Genomic DNA, 22,264 nt, shown 5'->3' with positions numbered 1-22,264 from the left:
CGCCAATGGCGTCCCCGTTGCCATGGACCCAGCGGCTGTGAACGCCCGGCGTCCTAGCGTTGCCAGGGACCAGCAGCTACAGTACGCACGGCGTCCTGGCGTTGCTAGGCGCCGGGCAGGCAGGGAGGGAGGTGCAGCGGCCGTGAGCGTCGCTCGGAAGCAGACCGAGCGGCGCCGCGGACCGCGGCACCTAACACTATGACCTTTTTTTTTTCTTTTATGTGTGTCATCTGACGTTGCATATTACTCCCATCTTCAAGTGTGTGTCAGCAAATACATTGTTTTGGTTCATGTTTTATACAAAAGCCAATGTAACATCTTACTTTATTGTATGATTGTCATGTGTTTTTATGAAAGATATTTTGCAAGTGTAGTTTGGACTTGGTGTGTCTCTGAATTGTCCTGCAATAATGTTTTCCTTTTGGGCCTTTTTTTTTTAAATAATTGTGACTATGTTTTATATTTATGTGATCCATGTGCAATGTTTAAAAAACAGTGGTTGTCATGTTAGAGGCTGGAGTAGTGGAAAGTGGTTTGGAAACCACTTACATGTGTAATGTCATTATTAGATAATGTAATATTTTTAAACCAAATAACACTATTTCTTTGATAATTTTTAGCTTGTATTTGTACCGTGACACCACACTGCAGTGTAATTTTTAAAATATTTATACATTTTGGTGTGGCTCATATAGTGGTAATGTGTGTTTGGAGTGCCACATCACAGAGCAATTTATATATTGTATCTGTAATATTTTTCCTTTCAATACAAAATGAAGATGTGTGTGTTTTTGTTTGGTAATGTTTTTTTTTTTTTTACTTGTGGCCTATGTCAGTGTCCTGTACATGTTTCCTGTGTTGATTTTTCCATAGTGCATATGTCTATTGGACAATGTTTATTGTTTTATGTTTTGTTTTTTTTGTTTCTGGTCCTTATGTTTTTTTTTTAAAATAAAGCAAGCATTTCTTAAAGAATAAATGTTTATAAGCATAATGGGTGGATGTATCAACAATAGCATGAATAATTTTTATTTTTATTTTTTATACAGTGTTTGAAAAAAGCAGTACTACTTGTCGGCCAGTAACTCCTATCACATCTGATGATGATGACGCTGCGGAAGCAGGTAAAGTGTCCATTGTAGTATAGGGTATGTTTGTAAAGGAATGGCCATAACAAAATTGCACTTTCATTAAAAGGTCCATCAAAAGAAGTATGGAGCAGCAGAAGTGGGACTTCTGTAAGACATCACCACAAAAAACCTGTGGCCGAAAAGAAAGCAAGGTCGTATGTCCCGGCCCAACCACAGCAGGCTACCCCGCCACGAAGATTATCGTCCGTATGTTCTGGAAAAGTGGAAAAACACACTACAGGCTGATCCAACTTTGGGATGTAATGTCCTTAAAACAAGTCAAAATGAGGCTCAGTAGTGTGTATGGCCTCCACGTGCCTGTATGACCTCCCTACAATTCCTGGGCATGCTCCTGATGAGGTGGCGGATGGTCTCCTGAGGGATCTCCTCCCAGACCTGGACTAAAGCATCCGCCAACTCCTGGACAGTCTGTGGTGCAACATGGTGTTGGTGGCTTGAGCGAGACATGATATCCCAGATGTGCTCAATTGGATTCAGGTCTGGGGAACGGGCGGACCAGTCCATAACATCAATGCCTTCGTCTTGCAGGAACTGCTGACACACTCCAGCCACATGAGGTCTAGCATTGTCTTGCATTAGGAGGAACCCAGGGCCAACCTCACCAGCATATGGTCTCACAATGGGTCTGAGGATCTCATCTCGGTACCTAATGCCAGTCAGGCTACCTCTGGCGAGCACATGGAGGGCTGTGCGGCCCACCAAATAAATGCCACCCCACACCATTACTGACCCACTGCCAAACCGGTCATGCTGGAGGATGTTGCAGGCAGCAGAACGTTCTCCTTGGCGTCTCCAGACTCTGTCATGTCTGTCACATGTGATCAGTGAGAACCTGCTTTCATCTGTGAAGAGCACAGGGTGCCAGTGGCGAATTTGCCAATCTTGGTGTTCTCTGGCAAATGCCAAACGTCCTGCACGGTGTTGGGCTGTAAGCACAACCCCCACCTGTAGATGTCGGGCCCTCATACCACCCTCATGGAGTCTGTTTCTGATCATTTGAGTAGACACATGCACATTTGTGGCTTGCTGGAGGTCATTTTGCAGGGCTCTGGCAGTGCTCCTCCTGTTCCTCCTTGAACAAAGGCGGAGGTAGCTGTCCTGCTGCTGGGTTGTTGCCCTCCTACGGCCTCCTCCACGTCTCCTGATGTACTGGCCTGTCTCCTGGTAGCGCCTCCATGCTCTGGACACTACGCTGACAGTCACAGCAAACCTTCTTGCCACAGCTCGCATTGATGTGCCATCCTGGATGAGCTGCACTACCTGAGCCACTTGTGTGGGTTGTAGACTCCGTCTCATGCTACCACTAGAATAAAAGCACCGCCAGCTTTCGAAAGTGACCAAACCATCAGCCAGAAAGCATAGGAGCTGAGAAGTGGTCTGTGGTCACCACCTGCAGAACAACTCCTTTATTGGGGGTGTCTTGCTAATTGCCTATAATTTCCACCTGTTGTCTATTCCATTTGCGCAACAACATGTGAAATTGATTGTCAATCAGTGTTGCTTCCTAAGTGGACAGGTTGATTTCACAGAAGTGTGATTGACTTGGAGTTACATTGTGTTGTTTAAGTGTTCCCTTTATTTTTTTGAGCAGTGTATATATATATATATATATATATATATAGTGTCCTTAGTATGGGCGGCACTCAGAGACTTGAAGAGTAATAACCTTAGTGAACAAAAGCCCCGCAGGGCATATTTATTGTAACGTTTCGGGGTCCTCAGCCCCTTCCTCAGCGGACCCCGAAACGTTACAATAAATATGCCCTGCTCTGAGTGCCGCCCATACTAAGGACACTATCTACAGATGCAAATCTGAGCGCAGGGCACCGGAGCAAGTTTAGCATAAGACCGGAGTGCCAGGGACAATTTTGCATTGATATATATATATATATATATATATATATAATGTGTTTATACAGGTGTGTGTGTGTGTGTGTGTGTGTGTGTGTGTGTGTGTGTGTGTGTGTGTGTGTGTACATATATATATATATATATATATAAAAAAGGGGACGCTGTCTGCCATAATGTGTAAAAGGGGGACGATGTCTGCCGTAATGTGTAAAAAAGGGGGACTCTGTCTTCCGTAATGTGTAAAAAAGGGGACGCTGTCTGCCGTAATGTGTAAAGAAGGAGACTCTGTCTGCCGTAATGTGTAAAAAAGGGGACTGTCTGCTGTAATGTGTAAAAAGGGGATGCTGTCTGCCATAATGTGTAAAAAAGGGGACGCTATCTGCCGTAATGTGTAAAAGGTGGACGCTGTCTGCCGTAATGTGTAAAAAAGGGATGCTGTCTGCTGTAATGTGTAAAAAAGGGGACTCTGTCTGCCGTAATGTGTAAAAAAGGGGACGCTGTCTGCCGTAATGTGTAAAAAGGGGAATCTGTCCGCCGTAAGGTATAAAAGTGGCTCTACCTGGTGTAGCGGAGTTACTGTGCAGCGTATTTGAATAATGGAGACTACTGCGCACCCCTTCCCCACAAAGCCACGCCGCTATATTTTAGGCACGCGCCCAAGGCGCGCACTGCCCCTGTTTTTGCTTGGGGGGGTGCCGATGCCGTTTCTTGCACACAGCACTAAAATGTCTAGTTACGGCACTGAGTACAAATTTACATTACAGCACACAGTAGTGTCTGTTACCCACATAACACAGCACAGTAGTGTCCTTTATGTACGTTACCCCGGACAGTAGTACCCTTTTTACATGTTACACCGAAGAGTAGTACCCTTATACACATTACACCTCACAGTAGTAGGGGAAAATGCAGGATTTTTTAAGGGGGGTTTCCATGTAATGATGAAGTGCTCTCTTCCAGACTCTGTGTCACCCCCCCCCCCCCCCCCCCGTGTTCCTGCACAGCCACTCTGTCACAATACCTCCCTCTGATTCTTTTCCTGTCACTGTCAGCCCCCACTTTGTGTTTTCTCACCACCACTATGTCTCAACCCCCCCCCCCCCCTCCTCTGTGTTCTGTCCCAGCTACTGTCACCCCCCCATGTTCTTTCACAGCCACTGTATCACCCCCCATGTTCTGTCTCAGCCACTGTGTCATCTCCCCACTGTTCTGTCCCAGCCACTGTGTCACTCCCCTCTGTGTTCTGTCACTCTGTTATACACCCCCCCACCCTCCATTTCTGACCCAGTTACTGTGTCACAATTCCCTCCCATACAGTATCTATTCTCTATCCCAGCCACTGTGTCACAATTCTCCCCCCCCCCCCCATCCCATGCCCTGCCCTAGCCATTGTGTGTCAGACACAGCCTCCCCTGTGTTCTCTCCCTCCTCCTTCCTGGATTATCCGCGGCTTGCTGTATGCATATTCCCCATAAAACTGCTCTGCATACCTGATCCAGCAGCTGCAGCCCCTTCTCTGTCTGTGATGAGTTGAGGTGCCCCGCCGCCATTCTCCTGCTGGTCACTGTGCATACAGGTGTCTCACCTGCTCGAGTCTTGCTGCCTCTCAGACACCGGCACCCATGTGCCATGTAGTGCGGAAGTGATTTGGGGCACCCGGCAAACAACTTCCCTTTCTGTCCCAACGCCATGATGCTATTGGCTGCTGAACCTGACGCTCTGCCACCATGCAGTCACATGAACTCTGACGGACCACCGGATCTGGTCAGCCAGGTCCAAAATGGGGGAGACATGCACTTGTTTTGTAAAATGGATAGGTCTCCTCCTCATTATTCCTCCCTGCCAGCTGCTATGAATCATCATCATTCCTCTCCATCATTGCTCCTTCTCCTCCTCATCATCATTAATTCTTCTCGTTGCTGTGCTGCTTACAGTACCTTTCCTGTTGCGCCAGGCCATGGATCGGCTTCCCACCGGCAGTCACTGTTACTGTAGTTCCAGGAGACATTGCGGGAGACAGCAGAGCAGGGAGGGAGCGGAGCACATGGACAGGTAGCCCTACATACATTACAGTGGACAGCACTGCAGCTGGTGGCGGCGGGTGGATGCGATCACGGGTACTGGGTCACAGTGGATGAGGGGGTACAGGTGGTTCTCTGCCCATAGGGCATATATGCTGGACATGTGCAGTGTACTGAGCACACTCGACACCACCCTAGTTACATCCCTAAGGAGATGCAGCTGGGGCCAGACTCCCAACGATTTGCTTACTTTAGCATTGCCCCTCCATACACACTCGCACATCCAGGTATTATCTCTCCATCCTCCCCACTTCACTAGGAAGTAGGCAGGATTCGGGTGATCTGCCGGGGGTGCGGGGGACTTTCCCGAAAAATCAGGAATCTCCTGCAACTTCAGGGAGAGTAAGGAAGGATGCGGATGACTGCACACACAGACCAAACTGCTCATTCTCCAATAAAGGATTGAGTCAATTTTGACAGATTGTTATCATGCATTGCAGTCATGTAGGAGACATACACATACACAACCACAATTTGCTCTCTACTGCCAGGCCAGGTATATTACAGTGGGTGCTAAGTCAGCATTACTTAACTGTGCATGCAACACCATTACTTAACTGTGCATGCAACTACCCAGGGCCAAACCTAGGGTAGTGTGACTGGTGCCACCACCCAGGGTGCAGGGATGAGGGATGGCACAGTTGGTGCCCAGAAGACACCTGTCTCCAGCTTGTGCACAGAATTATCCCAGCTAAGTGTCTTATAAAATAATGCTGCACTATGTGTTTTAGTCTAACAATCCGTTTTAAACATACATCAGCACAAATTGGGAAAGTTTTCATTTGAAAGAGAAAATAAAGTTGATTCTCAACCTGTGTAACATCTTACAGTTATAAAAAGCGTTTTCTTTCAGATAATTAGGCTTGAGCAAGGCACCTCTTCTGCTCACTAGGTAATTTAAGTACCTAGGAGGTTTCACTAGTCTTTTTCTCATTTTATATTCATGATCTTCTCGTCTTCTCTCGCCAGGAGATTTTCTTTGTTCAGACTTTCAACTTCCGAGTGTGTTTTATCTATATCATTTATGGATTACGGTCTTCGTGAATCTTTGCTCTGTCCCTCTCAGCCTTTTATCAAACCACAAGATGCCGCATATCTGTCTGCATAAGTGCAATAATTACATTTCTTAATTATATTCCTGTAGAGGTTGTTTTATTAAGACAGGGTCAATGCTAGCGTTTTACAATATTTATGTTGAGAATTTAAATGGGAAAATCACCCATATAAAATAAGTGTCAAAAGAATGCGCGCTCAATGTGGATTCAAAACCTACTGGTAGGTCAACTAGTTTCTAAATAAATGTGCCCCTAGTCTTTGTGTGTTTGTGACTCTTCTGGTGCGCAAGTTTCACAAAGGCAGCAATTGATGTGTCTGCATAACCTGATATGAGACGCAGTAAAGGTTGGTGCTATATAAATGAAGGATGTTAAAATAAATATTATATTTTACGTTGGGTCCCTTCTTACCAATGTGGATGATGGATTCTACCCCTACTCATAGCAGTGTCATATCCCTCTGGGTCCCTACTCCCAATATGTCTCGCTCAAACCCCATAGCAGTGTTATTAGCCCCCTGAGCCCCCACTCACGATGTGTCTCTGCCTCGAGTTCCCCTCAATAGCAGTGTCATCAGCCCATTGAGCTTCCACACTCCCATGTCTCTGTCTTTTCCCATAGCAGTGTCATCAACCCCATGTGCACCCTCTCCCAATATGTATTCTACCTCTTCCTCATCCAGCTCTCACCATTATCCTGTGTTGATGGGACAGAATTCTGCAGCTCTGCACGTGTTGCCTGACTTTCTCTACAGCGGCTCAGCCCAGGGTTGGGTTACAAATAATCAATGGTTTAATGCCAATGTTAGATCGTTTTGTCATCGATGGTAAAAAAAAAAGTAGTAGAATCTATATAACTCAGGACATGATTCTAAATTGTATAGTATTGCAGAGCCACAGGGAAGCAGCTGTGCAATACCTTACAAATGAAATGCAAATGCATCAGGAGGTGTCTGTAGGAGATAGACACATCCTGCATGCATCTGTGATACGAGTGGCAGCACACCACTGGTCGCAGCACTTGGCTAGTCTGTGTAAGTCAAAGCTTACTCTGACGGACCATCAGATATGGTCAGCCAGGTCCAAAATGAGGGAGACATGCACTTGTTTTGTAAAACGGACATGACTTGCAGAAAGCGTCTTGTGCGTGCGCATATCCCCAAACGTGTTGAAGGGGTTGATTTCATAGTCGATGAGAAGGCTCCATATCTCCATAGGGGAAATAAATGTTGGCCCCTTTTGTGAAGAAAATAGATTATATCATCCATGACTGCTGCAGTAGCATGGTATCGGGATCAAGGCACTTGAGAGGCCGGCATTCAGTATACAGACAGCGGCATCCTGACACTGAGGACCCTGACACCTACTAAATAAGTATGCTTTCCCTAATCCCAAGCCCCCTAACTCTAATCTTCACTACCCGCTTCTTAACCCTCCCCCACCACCACCACCACCACCACCACCACCGTGACCTAATCCTCCTCAGTGGTGCCAAAATCTAACCCCCCATCCCTGCTGCCTAAACCTAACCCACCCTCCCCCACAGCCTAACTCAGTGGTTCACAAACGTTTTGAATTGTGTAGTAAGAGACATGATTTGCTTCTGTTTGTCCACACATTCTATGATTGACAGCCACCAGCAATTGGTCCTGGACCACCAACCCAAGGCACGCCTGGAAGTGCCCTGAGGCACCCCAGTATGTCTAGGCACACAGTTTGAGAACCATTGGCCTAACTCTAACCCTCCCCAGTGGTGGCTAAACCTAAAACAGCCTTAACATAACCCTCCCACACGTGCAGCTTAACCTTAACCCTCCCCCTACAACCTAAACATAGCCCCCCCCCCCTCATTACGTACAGGATTCCGGTGCTGGCATTGTGATCCATGTTGGTATTCCCGGCGGCGGTATTCTGACTGCAGGATTCCGAATGCCGCCATCTTGACCGGATCCCGCTACAGTTGATTCCAAACCAGAGTAGGTTTTGTTGAAGATAACAGGATACAGGTGATAGAAGATAAACAACAGTCATTGTGATAATGTATCAATCACCTAATGGGCTAAGTACTGTACAGCTGTGATGTTATTGTGGCTGATGAGTTATGCACAGTAACACAGACGTGATGTTATTGTGTCTGATGAATCATGCATAATAACACTCAGTTAATAAGCAGCTTGTAGCTTTTAACCAAATAACTGCATATCAACAAGAAAGGGGGTGGGCAATAAACAGTTTGCTGCTGACAGGATGTGTGCAATTAGTATACTGGAGAATGTGCTCAGGTTATGGGCAAATAACATAAAACTAACACTCAAGGCTCCTTAACCACTGAAGCCTCAAAGAGACTGTTCAGAGATCAGTGTTTGAATCAGGGGGCAAATATAGAGCAGGACCACCATATATATTAAACATGGACCCTCCACGGATGTAGTTTCTCCAAGAGTCTGAAAAAACAGAGGTAAACATTTTATTAAGCCTCATCGGGGTGTAACATAACAAGTAGTATAGTTTATAAGTAGCTTCTTTGGTCTTGGTCATGATAGAGCATTTAGCCAGTCCCAGTCTTATGTCCACCCTGGCCTCCTCATCTGGTATGGGTTTTAGATCCTTCTGCCATCCTTCTGACTTTATAGTAGTTCTGTGAAGGTAGGACAGTCTTATAACATAAAATTGTGAGATCATGGTTTAGGAAGACCAGTTGGTTAAAGTTTTCTTTAAAGAGTAGCTCATCTCAGGAGGTAAGAAAGTCTCTGGTACTTGAGTGAGTAAGTATGCTAGGGTTTGACATGAAGCAACATGACCTCAGGATTGGAATACTTGATTTTTTAACCCATCAGGGTGCTATATGTTTTGTTTTGTCTTGTATAGGTTAGGCAGAGAGATTTTAGACTGGGACAGTGAGGGCAAGATGTTATCTATAAAAAGTGAAATATTGGACTTGATATCTCCCACCTGCACCCTGTGGATATCTGATTTACAATGCAATGGATTCAAGGGTGATAGTGGACATCTCTGTCTGCCATCGCAAATTAGGTCCCTGTCCAAAGGGGTACCATTGTTTAAACATTGGCTGAGGACTTAGTATAGAGGGTGAGGTACAAGTCATGATTATATCATTCATTTCATGAGAGTCTATTAAACACGTTCTCAATGTTAAGCAAGATATAGTAGGCTCTCTCCTGGAATTGGTAGTCAGTAGTTTAGTATACATTTTAACATCAGTGTTTAGGAGAGAGATGGGCCTATGACTAGTGGGCTTATGACTAGCACAGTTACATAAATCCGTGCCTCTTCTTGTGATTCACTCTTATTCTGGTCTCCAGCATTTCATGCAAGAATGGGTCTCCTTTAAGGATTCTGTTGAGTAGAGAGCGCAGGTGGAGCACCAGCAAGTCAGAGAATTTCTTGTAGCATTTCTTGTAGTAAGCCCATTTGGGCCTGGAATTTACAATTCTTTTTGGTCTTTAGTAATTCTCTCTGTATCCTCAGCTGAGATCTCCCTGCTCGAATATTTTGCCAATCTGATGGTTAATTTAGAGAGAAGTGCCCCTGCAAAGAAGTTGTTTATTAACTCATCAGAGGGTTACTGTGAGTGCAATAGGACTAGTGGGAAAGTTATTGTTGCTTTAGTACTTTGACATTCCGATCTCATCCCTGTTGGGTTATAAAGGAGCTGGTGTTGTGACTGTTTCATGGTTTCAATGTTTTTATGGGTTTTTGGTAATCTCAGTCTTGCCACTAACATTTTAGCAGCCTTGTCCGTCCTTCTCAGAGTGGCTTTATCTGAACCACTTGAGGTTTTTGGCCAATTGATTAGAGAGAAGGTGGGGGATGTCAAGCTCAGCTTTAGTTTTTCTCAGATCAGCAAGTGTGAATGGGTCAGTAGAGAGTTTGTATTCCAGGCTCTGGAGCTTAATGTACAATTAATCTTGGTGAGAGATTGCTTTTTCATTCTGTCTCTTTAAATAAAAATTGTGTCTGTGACATAAGAGGAAGTTGACATATTGCTTAAGCCAAACCCATGTGAAAACGCAATTGTAAAGAATACTTGTTTACCTCATCTCCCTGTCAGATGCACTAAAATGGAACAAGAAGTGTTCATAATAACAAATTGCAAAAGCCAGTTAAATACTGTAAATGTACAAATACGGGCCCTCAGTTAGATGTAGACAAAGTAGCGGCTCGTGCAGTAAAGTACCGATGTACTATGTGTATGCGATGGATGAATACTGCACATGTGCAGTAGGGGTCGCTCTATGTCAGGCATTTCCAACCTCTGTCCTCAAGGCAGAGTAAACAGTGCAGTGTTTAGTGATATACTTCAGTAAAGATGGTTGAATCAAAATAACTGAGATATTAACTAAAGGGGTTATTCAGGGCGCATCACTAACCTCGTTACTTGCAACAGTGCGTACGCGCAGGTCCCGTCCTGCGCGACCAGCCAATGGGACCTGAGACAGAGGAGTTTGCAAGGCAGGTGGGGTGTGGAGACGGAGTGTTGCAGGGTGGCGCGGGGAAAACGGGGGGCGGGGTGGTGCATTTTTTGGGCGGCTGCGTAACGTCACATGCGGCTACTGTGATGAGAAAAATGGCTAGCTGCGGGTGCAGGGGGTCGTCCACAGTTGCTGCGACCACAATTAAATTGTGCAACCCTCTAAAAACACAAGCTAAAGAAAAAGAAATAGAAAGCGCTACTAAGCACCACTCACCACATATAAAGGTCAATACAATTTAATACACAATACATGGCAATAATTAAAGTAAATAGTAGCTGAAGGTTAATCACACTGCACAAAGATATGTTCATATATAAAAGACCAATAGTTATCGCAATGGAGTATTACCCAGTCTCTGGAAAATATTTGCACTGGTAACAAGATATTGAGTTCCAGGTCCAATGTGAATAATGAATGAAGAATAAACTAGTTTAAAATCTCTGTGAGAGACTGCTGGTATTGTCTCATCAGTCTCTTTTATAGTAAATGAGCAGTGCACTCACCCACTGAGTACCTGGGGGCGAGCTGTGTAGCAGCTATGATGAATGAGGTCCTCTGTAAGTAAAGGTGACATTTTGCTATTGGGTGGCTCCAATGGCTAACAGAATGAATGCAGCGATACTGCTGTTAGAGAGCCACTGTTTGTATGTTAGGCTCAGGGCCGGCTCTTCCATTAGGCAGCTTTAGGAGGCCGCCTAGGGTCGCCGGCTCTTGGAGGGCGCCACTGAATTCATCAAGCAATAAATTGAAGGATGTCTCTGTATGAGACATCCTCCTTTTACACTGCACTGGCAGCGGCTGCAGGTCTAATCAGGTACAGCTGCCGCTACCAGGATGCCCTGCGTAATGCCTCAGCGCTTGAAGGCACATACGAGGCAGATGTAACTATGGCTCCCGAGGGGTGCCCCCACTGTCAGTCCTCATAGCCCTGGATCCCAGCTCTCCAGCAGCAAGTTGAACCTGACTACATGTCTGCACCCAGCAGCATCATTGTAATGCTGCTGCCGACTGTAAGAGGAACCCTGCCAATGTTGAAGGAACACAACATAAGGTGAGTAACCCATGGGAGTTTCTGCAGGAGCACAAAGGGTGGGCGGTTTGTACAGCACATTAGAGAAAACACAGGAACATAAAAATATATGTAGGTGCGTATATATGTATGTATTGTATACACATACAATTAAATATCCCCGTCAGATGTATATCAATCAGTATAAATGTGAAACTGGCCTCAGTGTCCTATTTGTTCCTAACATGCCACCTAACATTTATAACATATTACAATATATCTTTTCATTTTAAAAGTCCTTGAGTGTCACCCCTTTTCTCTATGTATAATGATACCACTGGGAGGTGGTGAGGGGGGGGGATTTTTGCAGATTAGTGGGCGCTAGGCTGAAACTTTGCCTAGGGTGCAGAGAGACCTTGCACCGGCCATGGTTAGGCTCGCACGGCCAGAGATGCAGTCAGAGCGTGGCTTGTGAGCCGCTGTCCGTGATTGCGGCTTCGCCGTAGCCAGCGATGATATTAAGCAGCGTCTGTCACAATGGTGGAGGCTTCTTACCAGCAGCTTTTCAACCCTGATGGGGTAAGCGAGAACAGATGCTGCTACTGATGGTCACTTGAAATAGCTCCGAGAACAGGTACCGTATGTAGTGAGTGATAACGATCAGCAAACGTGAAGAGATTACTTTCACTGCGTTTCCCTGCACCATGCAGCTTCTTCAAGAAATAAATTCTGCATGCTGGGCTGCCTTGCCCTGCGATGGGCGGCCTCCCAGTCTACTTTTTAGCAGAATCTGCAATCCGTACTGAATAACCCCCAAGTCACCTGTGCTCAAGCATAGATATCACTGACACCTGGACTGTTAGTGTTCATTGAGGACCGATGTTAGGAATGCCTGTACTAGAGCATCAGACTGTCAGTAATTGACAGTCTGATGCCATTTATGGGTGGGGAGGGGGTGCCAACGGTCTTCTTTTCTCCAAATAAAAGCATATACCACCGTTACATGGGAGGGGCAAGTCCAGAATCTCTGTCAGAGGACAGAGATTTCCTGGCCTCTAGGTAAGCAGCGATAGCTACTCCAACTATATCTGAATCAAGCCCACTGTGTATATGGTGTTGAGTCAGTTGGCTATAGCTCAAAGGTTCTCAAACGCTGTTCTAAAGGCACCTCAACGGCCCAGGTTTTAGGTACTGTATATCCATGGCTGAGCACAGATTAAATAAAATTGACTGAGGTGCTAATTAATCTACCTGTGGGTGGCCAAGCATGGATACACTTAAAACCTGGACTATTGAGGTGCCTTGAGAACTTCTGCTTTAATGCAGAATTGTAATGTTAGTGTATACTTCACCTTAAAAATGTGTCCACACAGTACTGTTTCAGCCTGGGAATTTTGTCTAGGCTGTAATTAGTTTGTTAGGGATAGGCTGTAATTAGGGTTCATTTTATGCTAAAATATCAACATTGTGACTGTCGACGTCATCTGTCAACATTCTGAACATGTAGACATCCTGAATGTTGACATTCTGCACATACTGTAGTGACAGAGACAGGTTTAAATTAATTAAGTGTTCATTAAGAATGAAAAAAAAGCTATATGAGTGATATTGAGAACCAAATTATAATCTAAATCCCAAAAATATTTGAGAAAATTATGGCAAATTTTGTATCCAGGAGTCGCTGGGATGAAATGTGCTAATTATAGAACCCTAGGACTAGACAATGAATATGAGGGAAATGTAGTAGGGTCCGATTTTGCAGAGGTCCAGGATTTCGGACGAGATTGTCTTGTATCTTTAAAGCGGCAATCATTTACAAGGGAAAACTAGGTTGGTTTTGCCTGGTAAATGATTGCTGCTTTAAAAGTACGGGCAATCTCGGCCAAAATCCCAGACCTCTGCAAACTCGGACCCTATAACATTCCCCCCTTATGTCAGATTATAGCCATAACCTCATATAAGACATAGGAGATGGTCAGACCAGGGCCGTTTCTTGGGGCAGGCGAGCAGTGGCTCCCTGCTTCCCCCTCCTATTTCTCCCCGAGTAACCCGCACGGAATGACGCTGTCGTTACGTCACGACGCAACCCCGTCACTCCGCGAAACTCCCCCCCCCCCCCCCCCCGTGCGGAGTACAGAGGGGGATCCAAGTTAGGAAGAGGGAAAGGCCGGCGCGAGGAGCAACTGGTGAGGCGGGCCGAAGAGCGGTAATCACCTCTGTAAGTATTCTCTCTCTCTTTCTCAATGTGTAAAATGGGGACACCTGCCGTAATGTGTGAAATGGGGACTCTTGCCTGCCGTAGTGTGGGGATTTAATGTATCAAGGGCATTGCGGTGTGTGTGCAGGGGGCATTACTGTGTGGGGCTTAATATGGTAGAATTTTTTTTTCCTGTGGTGGTCGTGATCTGTTGGAGCAGGGTCAAAAACTGGATTGTGAGGTAGTCTTTTCAGACGAGGCCATGCCCATTTAAATGAGGCCACACCCATTTAGATGAGGCCATGCCCCCTTGCCGGGTGCGCACGCAAGTTTTTTTTTTAATCTAGGTGTGTGGGGGGGGGGGGGGCACATTTTTGTATGTCATGGGGGGGGCGCATTTTTAAATCTCGCACTGGGAGCCAAATTGGCTAGAAACAGCCCTGGGTCAGAAATACTGCAGCTGCTAGATAACAATGCTATATGCATCTCAGAACACTGCTAAATCTAATGAAGAGGTCTGCGAGTGCGATAAGATAGCTTCAGATGGATTGAAAGTGCCTGCAACTTTAAAGGCATTTGTGAAAAAAAGAAAGAAAAAAAAAAAGGCCCGTCATTAACAATTCTTTAATACATGCAATTCTGGTGAGTTTAAATCATGTTAGTTCTTTGAAACAGGCCACAGAAAGTCTCTCCCACTTTCTAAATCTTCATACAGTTATAAGCATTCTTTTTACTTTTGCCATGATCAAAGCAACTGCTCTCGGTTTGCTTGTTCCTCTGATAAGTGATATAAGATGTCAGGGAAACTAATGAGAAATGCCTCTAGCTTTTTTCATGAACCCTGTAGAAAAGAATTGCAAAGTACTATTAAACCTACCGCCTTCTGTGGGAAGAAAAGAAGGAAGACAAAGAGATATATGCAATTGAATCAAATCAGTCATAAAGTTTCATACTGCATACCTCCCAACTTTTAATCTGTGTGGATCGGGACAGTCGCGCGGCGTAGCCGTGCGCGTCCCAAAAAAGGGGCATGGCCTCGGGTGGGTGTGGTCCAGCGCCTTGACCAAGTGGGCGTGGTCCCACGCAGAGGACCCGTTTTCTGGTGTTTTGGGGGCTTGCCCAGCGCTCCCCGAGCAGTGCACACATCATGTATTCAGTGATCACCGGCTGCTTTGCCGAGCAGAGCAGCGGGTGATTAAAGCCTCCCCTAACTGCCCCCCCCCCGCGCCCGCAGGACACTATGACCCACGGGAGGGACAGTGGGACAGTATCCAAATAGCGGGACTGTCCCACTAAAACCGGGACAGTTGGGAGGTATGATATTGTAACGTATGGCATTACTTTTCTAGGTAAGCCTGGCTGTGCCTGCGTTGAACCACAACTACAACATTCTCTGACATTACAGTCCAACAACTAGCAGGAACTGTCAGCAAAGGTTTGGTAAAATTTTCTCATGGATCGAGTTTCAGGTCAGGGCCAAGGTCACTGAGAAGTATGCACAGAGTAAGTGGGTCCCAGTAGGGGTGTGAGTCTGGCAAGGAGGCGTAAGTTTACCCCGAAGGTGGCATGGCAGCACCCTTTTGTGAATGCACACAACTATATCAATCCTTCTAGTACAAACACCTCACCAATCTCTTGGCAGCCATGTATGGAACAGACAATTTGTAGAGCTGTGAAGCTTCAACAATTCAATCTGCCATTGTGCACTGTGTACAGGGTCGGTTGTAGACCTTGTGGCGCCCAGGGTGAAAGTTTCCTGTGGCGCGCCCCCCCAGGTAACAGAGTTTGTGCGAGCCGCAGGCGCACGCCCAAGAATAGGGGCATGGCTTCTTCATAGGGAAGGGACATGGCCACAGTTATCCCCCTGTAGCTGTGACCCCCTGTAGCTGTGCCCCAAGTAGCTCTGCCCCCTGTAGCTGTGCCTCCAGTAGATTTTTCCCCTGTAGCTGTGCCCCCTATAGCTATGCCCCCAGTAGCAGTGCCCCCAGTTGATTTGCCCCCTGTAGCAGTGCCCCAGTAGTTGTGCCTCCTGTAGCAGTGCCCCAGTTGCGCCGCTTACAAACACTCACTCCTGCTTCCCAACCGCTGCTGCGATGCCCTCCATCTCTGGCCGCCCGCTGCTCTCTATGGGGGAGACGTCATGACGTCTCTCCCATAGCAGCGCCGCACAGACACTAGAGGTCAATTATGACCTCTAGCGTCAGTCAGTGGCACCTGCTGCAGCCGGGGAGCGTTGGTTCTAAATCGGAGTGGGGTAAGGGACCTTTGACGTCACCAGGGGGAGGAGCCGCGCCCGAACAGGGTACCCGAAAAGTACCCTCGCGGGCTCGCTTCGCTCCTCACGCTTCGGGCTTGGTGGCTCGCTCTGCTCTGCTTCACTCGCAACCGGGTTTCTAAAGGTAATAGTTGGTGGCGTGGATAGTAGAGGAACTATCCCGCTGCCCTAGCTCCTACTCCTGGTGATGTGGCTCCTCCCCCTGACGTCATAGGTCCCTTAGGCCACTTGGATCTAGCATCTACCAGCCGGGGAGTGGGGATCAGGATGCAGCTCTTGCCATGGCGGCGGAGGCGCCCTCGGGACAGCAGCGCCCCGGGCAAAAAGCCTGCTTGACTGTGGCAAGATCCGCTACTGACTGTGTATATAAATTATTATTTCACCGAATAAATGGCACTCGCTAAAAGGGTTATGTCCGTCTTTCAGTATTTAACAAACAGTGGTAAGCTAAGTTTACCGCTATTTGTCACTGTACCCCTTATGCCATCTATAGATCAGGGACGTGTGGTGAGGTAAATGGCTCAGGAGGCATTGGCCAGTACCAGAGACAGATTTACACACAATATATGAGCCAAAAGGTACATGTGGGCATTATACACAGGTGCAGCAGTATAAACTCCTGGAAATTTGGTGAGTGTTGATTAGAGCTGTGCAGAAAAGATAGGCAGTGCCTCACCTGCCATAGAATTTTTACTCCGGAGTTTTGACTATAAAAATGATTAGAGTAATACAAACTTAAGATGATATTTCTAACATATTCTTTGTATTTTTTATATACTTTATACAGTCAAAACTCTGGTGCAAACATTAGTATAAACAAAAGGGAGATGCCCAAATACCCAAATAAGATATATTTGTTTTGGGTATCAGTGAATCTTGAAGGAACCTGTGCAAGCAGCATGTCAGTGTATGAACTTACAGGGGTATATTCAATTAGGGTCGGATCAATTCCGACATGCATTTGTCGGAATGGATCTGACAAGGGCTATTCAAAGCCCATCTCATTTCGACTTTAAAAAAGTCGAATTGAGATGAGAGGGGGGAGAGCCGTGGGCAGACGGGGGAGATCAGCGCTGCAGGAGGATGTGTAATAGCAGCCAGACCTCACGGCAGCGTCCACCAGGCTCCAGCAAGCGGGACCTCACATGCTGGAGCCGGGTGGATGCTGCCGTGAGCGGCGGCTATTACACATCCTCCTGCAGTGCGGTGCTGTAGCGCTGCTGTCCCCTGTCTCCCCGCTGCTCTCCCCCATCTGCCCGCAGCTCTCCCCCCTCTCCTCCTCTCAGGTCCCACATCTCAGTTCTACTTTTTTTCAAGTTGAACTGAGATGGTCGGAAACGGCGCCAAAACCTGTCGAATTTGGCCCCCGTTTCCCGCAGAAATACGCAAATCGGCAGCTATACCGCCGATTCACGTACTATTCGACAAGTCGAATTCCCCGACTTGTCAAATAAAAATGCTCGGGACTGAATAGGTCGGAACCCTTCCGACCTGAAAAAGTAGACAACTGCCATCTTTTCGACAAGAAAGCAGTTTCGACCTTCATAGAATATACCCCACAGGGTGCAGGAGGATAATATGACATAAAGTAGAAAGTGGAATTGCTCTAAGTCAGTGGTTCTCAAATTCGGCCCTCAAGACCCCACACAGTTTACCTGGAGCCAGACTGTATAAGTATATACTGTATAGTGTACCCTACAGTCCCCACAGCACAGCAGTGCTGCTAGCTGCACTAAAGACTGAGGATACAGTATGTATGATGCTAGGGGCCCCGCCCCTGATCCCACACCCTGCCAATCACGCTGCGCAAATCATATAAATAGCTTTTACCATCAAATTCTTTGGTTAGTTACCATCACATTGAAAGTGTCAATGGTGGAAGCCCAGCCATCATTTGATATTGGGCTTCCAATGTCCATCCCTACCGGAATGCATATAGGAACTGCAAGAAGAACCTGACAAAGGAACTCATGCTGTTTGTCCAGCAATTATTTTATTTATTTATTAGTAACCAGTTGTTTAAATAGCGCACACATATTCCTCAGTGCTTTACAGAGAATATTTGGCCATTCGCATCAGTCCCTGCCCCAGTGTAGCTTACAATCTATATTCTCTATCATATGTACACGCACACATTCATGCTAGGGTTGATTTTGTTGGAAGACAATTAACCTACCAGTATATTTTTGGATTGTGGGAGGAAACCGGAGTACCCGGAGGAAACCCACGCAAGTACGGGGAAAATATACAAACTCCACACAGTTAGGGCCATGGTGGGAATTGAACCCATGACCTTAGTGCTGTGAGGCAGTAATGCTAACCATTACAAGGTGCTATTGTTGCATAAAAGCTAAAGTCACAACAATTACTACAATACATAAGAGCAGGGCCTCAGTCTCATTCACAGTGATTTGTATGGGACTATGAAATTTCCCACATCAGGGTGCAGGAGATCCCACAGTGACGTTTACAGATGATTCAAGATATACAGTACAAGAGTTTACTGCTAATATAGTGCAAAGCTGAAGTATTTTAAAAATGACAGGAAACAAATTTCAGTGAAATACACTTACATTTTGAAGGGACAATGGAGGTGAATATACTGGACACAAAACGGATAACTTCTTAAGGCAACACATCACAGAGCATCAAAAGTTAGTTCTAGATACACCAGAGAATATTTGGGAAGCTGAAAGGAAGACTAGAACGCTGACTGAAACCATCATACGCCTGCTAAGACTCCTGAATTCTGAAACATCTTGGGGGAAAACAGCAATGACAGCTACTTATAAAATAAAGTATTCTCCAGAATAATGACGTTTAGCATGGTGAAACATAGTAAAAGACACATCAAAGTTTTTGAGTGTAAAGTATCTTATTTTAGTAAATAAAAGTATGGATACAGTACTGTACAAAACTTAGCTGAAGAATGAATTATTTTTTGATACAGTGAGAATTACAAATGATGCTAAATACTAGACATAGGAACAGACAAGATGAATTCATCAACATGGATGATACAATGGTCTCATTACACTTAGGTATGGAGAAGAAATCCAACATTAAACAAACTACCAATATATTATCTAAAAAAACAATGGGCAAAATTGGCTGAAGAAGAAATAAAATCCATGAAAGACAAACCAAACCGGATACTTAATTATCTGTTAGCCCATCGGGTACAAATGGGCATGTAAAGACAATTACAGTATACTCCTGGTACAAAGACTCTACCTTTGGAAAAAAAATCACAAGCTACTAAGAAAAATGAGCATGAGGAACTGAAGGTGGATGTACAACGGGTCGTTATGGGGGAGAAGCGGTATCAGTGTCGTTATGTGCGCTGATATCACTTCTCCATCATGTATTCCAGCGGCGCTGTGCGCTACATGACAGGGGTACTATGCTCCTCTGTCTATATCGCCACTGCTATCTACAAAATAGCACGCCGATATTGTGGGCAATGTCAGTAGCACTTACCGTTCCGATACCTGCAGCTATAGATTTCCACAGCTGCAGGTGTCATTACCAATACACCTCAGCCGGGGACAGCGCTGTTCCTATCTGCGGCGGGTGCTGGCTCTGGGCTGCATGTGAGATCTTGTGAGATTAGCGAGATCTCACTCATGGGCACTGGAGCATGCCGGGGGAGAGACAGAGCGCATTAGCACTAAGCTGATGCGCTGTGTGCTCTAGCAGCGGTCACCAGAGGGGGCAGTTTTCACTCTCCTGCTTCGGCATTCGAGGTATTTATACATCTTGGCACTGCTGCTTCCTTCTTCGCCTCAGTAAAGAGGCGAACCAAGAAGCATTATACCCACACGATAAGTGCGGGTTTAATACATTGATACATTCACCCCTGAGTATTTGATGTTGAGATTGGGTGTTGGGAAGCAGCAATATCGACAGGCTAGTTGTGACTAGCACTTAGATTAGATAGTCAGCAAGTGGTGGTATATCATAAATAATGACTATGTAGACTCATTGTTTGTTATAGAGTAGTCATTATGAATCTTGTGTGTTAATCTTTTTTAGTAAATAAATATTTTAATCTGCATAAATAGCAAGCATACAATAAAACAATATATTTTTCACAGTAATATCCCATAATCTTTGCTACGTGTTTGATAAATTAACAAAAAAGCATATTCTGCAACATTCTAAGCTGTCCTAGGAAGTTAGTTTTCAGTCATATGGAGGGGGACCCACAATCATTTTGAAGAGTTGACTCAAGAGTCACATTGGGCTGAGAGAAGCAGAATCACGTTAACTTGTAGTGTTATAGTATTATATTGTGGATTAATCAGCAGTGAAACCTGCAGTTGTGGAGCACACCTTACTGTCATAGGGTGGAATATGGCATGCTGAATGCAATACATCCCGCCACTGTTTTGTAATGCTGTATGAACAGTATGTACAATAGCATTTATGACTCAGGGCTCTTTTTGGGCCATCAGCTAGCACATGCACGTGTTGCGGGTGACATTGGGAGGGATAAGAAGCCCCAGTGGCGTCAGAAGGCGGGTGCAGGGGGTGTGGCCCGCACCCAGGTGTCACCCTCGGAAGGGGTGACACCAAAGTGCCAGCTCTTCTGCAGTGACAGGAGCCGAGTGCTGCAGTGTGATAATCTCCTGCAGCACTCGGCTCCTGTCACAGATAAGGAGCCGGCACTGCACACTGCCCAGTCTCCGGGGGCAGCCAGCATCTCTGGGAAAGCTGGACATGCTCCTGGAGTGAAGAAGAGGAGACCCGTGAGGCCACACCCCTTTAAATTAGGCCATGCCCCCTTTTTGGACGGCCGCGGCTCCAGCGGGGTGAGTGGGGGGTGTAATAATACAGAATGCGCACACCTGGTGACGCCTCTGAGAAGCCCATAGGCTTTTATTACACAATGCCATCTACAGATAGTGTTGCCTACCAGGTACAAGCAGTTTTGCTTTCTGGAGCTTCAAACCTATGGGGAATGCGGTCACAATGCTAAAAACTGTAGTTTTCTGAGTTTTACTCCATTTTTCCATTGATACATCCCACCCATAATGTACTACTATTGTAGATTCAAGAAGTGGAAGAATGGCCCAGCTGCCAAGTATGAAAATTGTATTTGTTTTCCTTACAAAGTGATGTAATGTTTATAGACGCCCACACAGCACTGGCCACACCTCCTACCCTTCTCATAATAGGCCCTTGAACATGTTCATTCTCAGGCTCATGTGGCCCTTTATGGAGCCATACTAGTGGGACAATGGTGTGATATTTGAGCACTTCACTTGAATAAAATAAAATAAAAATGTTCCTAAATGAGAGGGGGCACGTGCCCTGGTGTCTCCCCCTGAATCTGCTTATGCTTGCATACACTGTTGTCATGACACTGCCACCACACACCCGATAAAGACACAATGGGGGGAATTCAAATGTTTGAAAAGTCGGTTGGGAGTCTATTTTTTCTTGTCTATTAGATAGGAAAAAACAGACACCCAACTGACTTTCCAAACAACTGAATACCCCCCAATGTGTGCAAGTGAGACAAACGTAAGTCTATAGTGATCCCAGTCACACGGGCACTGTGCGAGTGGGCTTCTTATGCGTTAGACGTATCCTTTCGATCTTTAGGAATTTTCATATTGCGACATCTTCGCACTTTTGTTAAGATATCTGTTTTTATATTTTAACGGTATTTCATTGCTAAAATAACTATTACTCAAATACATAACTAGAAGATACTAAAACAGACGGATGAAGTAAAAAATTGGGAAAGAAAAAAATTTAATCATTTTATTTATATTAATAATTACTCGGCAACAACCGTTAGGCACTGCTAATATCTATGTAATTCAGGTTTGCAAGTTGAGCAATTGTGGGGGTAATTCCAAGTTGATCGCAGCAGGAAATTTTTTAGCAGTTGGGCAAAACCATGTGCACTGCAGGGGGGGCAGATATAACATTTGCAGAGAGAGTTAGATTTGGGTGGGTTATTTTGTTTCTGTGCAGGGTAAATACTGGCTGCTTTATTTTTACACTGCAATTTAGATTGCAGATTGAACTCACCACACCCAAATCTATCTCTCTCTGCACATGTTATATCTGCCTCCCCTGCAGTGCACATGGTTTTGCCCAACTGCTAAAAGATTTCCTGCTGCGATCAACTTGGAA

General features: G+C 45.6%; 1 long non-coding RNA gene across 1 annotated transcript in view; it reads left to right on the top strand.

The window, feature by feature from the left end:
- Positions 1-2,829, top strand: part of LOC134970138 (uncharacterized) — a 36,032-nt gene extending 33,203 nt beyond the window's left edge. Inside the window, exons 2-3 of the long non-coding RNA XR_010189690.1 lie at positions 1,050-1,124; positions 1,198-2,829. This is a non-coding gene — a long non-coding RNA (uncharacterized LOC134970138). The remainder of the gene's footprint in view (positions 1-1,049; positions 1,125-1,197) is intronic.
- The last annotated feature ends 19,435 nt before the right edge of the window (positions 2,830-22,264 follow it).

Source organism: Pseudophryne corroboree, chromosome 11, assembly GCF_028390025.1.
Source record: "Pseudophryne corroboree isolate aPseCor3 chromosome 11, aPseCor3.hap2, whole genome shotgun sequence".
Lineage (NCBI taxonomy): Eukaryota > Metazoa > Chordata > Amphibia > Anura > Myobatrachidae > Pseudophryne > Pseudophryne corroboree.
The sequence above is the reverse complement of the archived record's forward strand: the minus strand, read 5'-3'. Positions and strand labels throughout refer to the sequence as shown.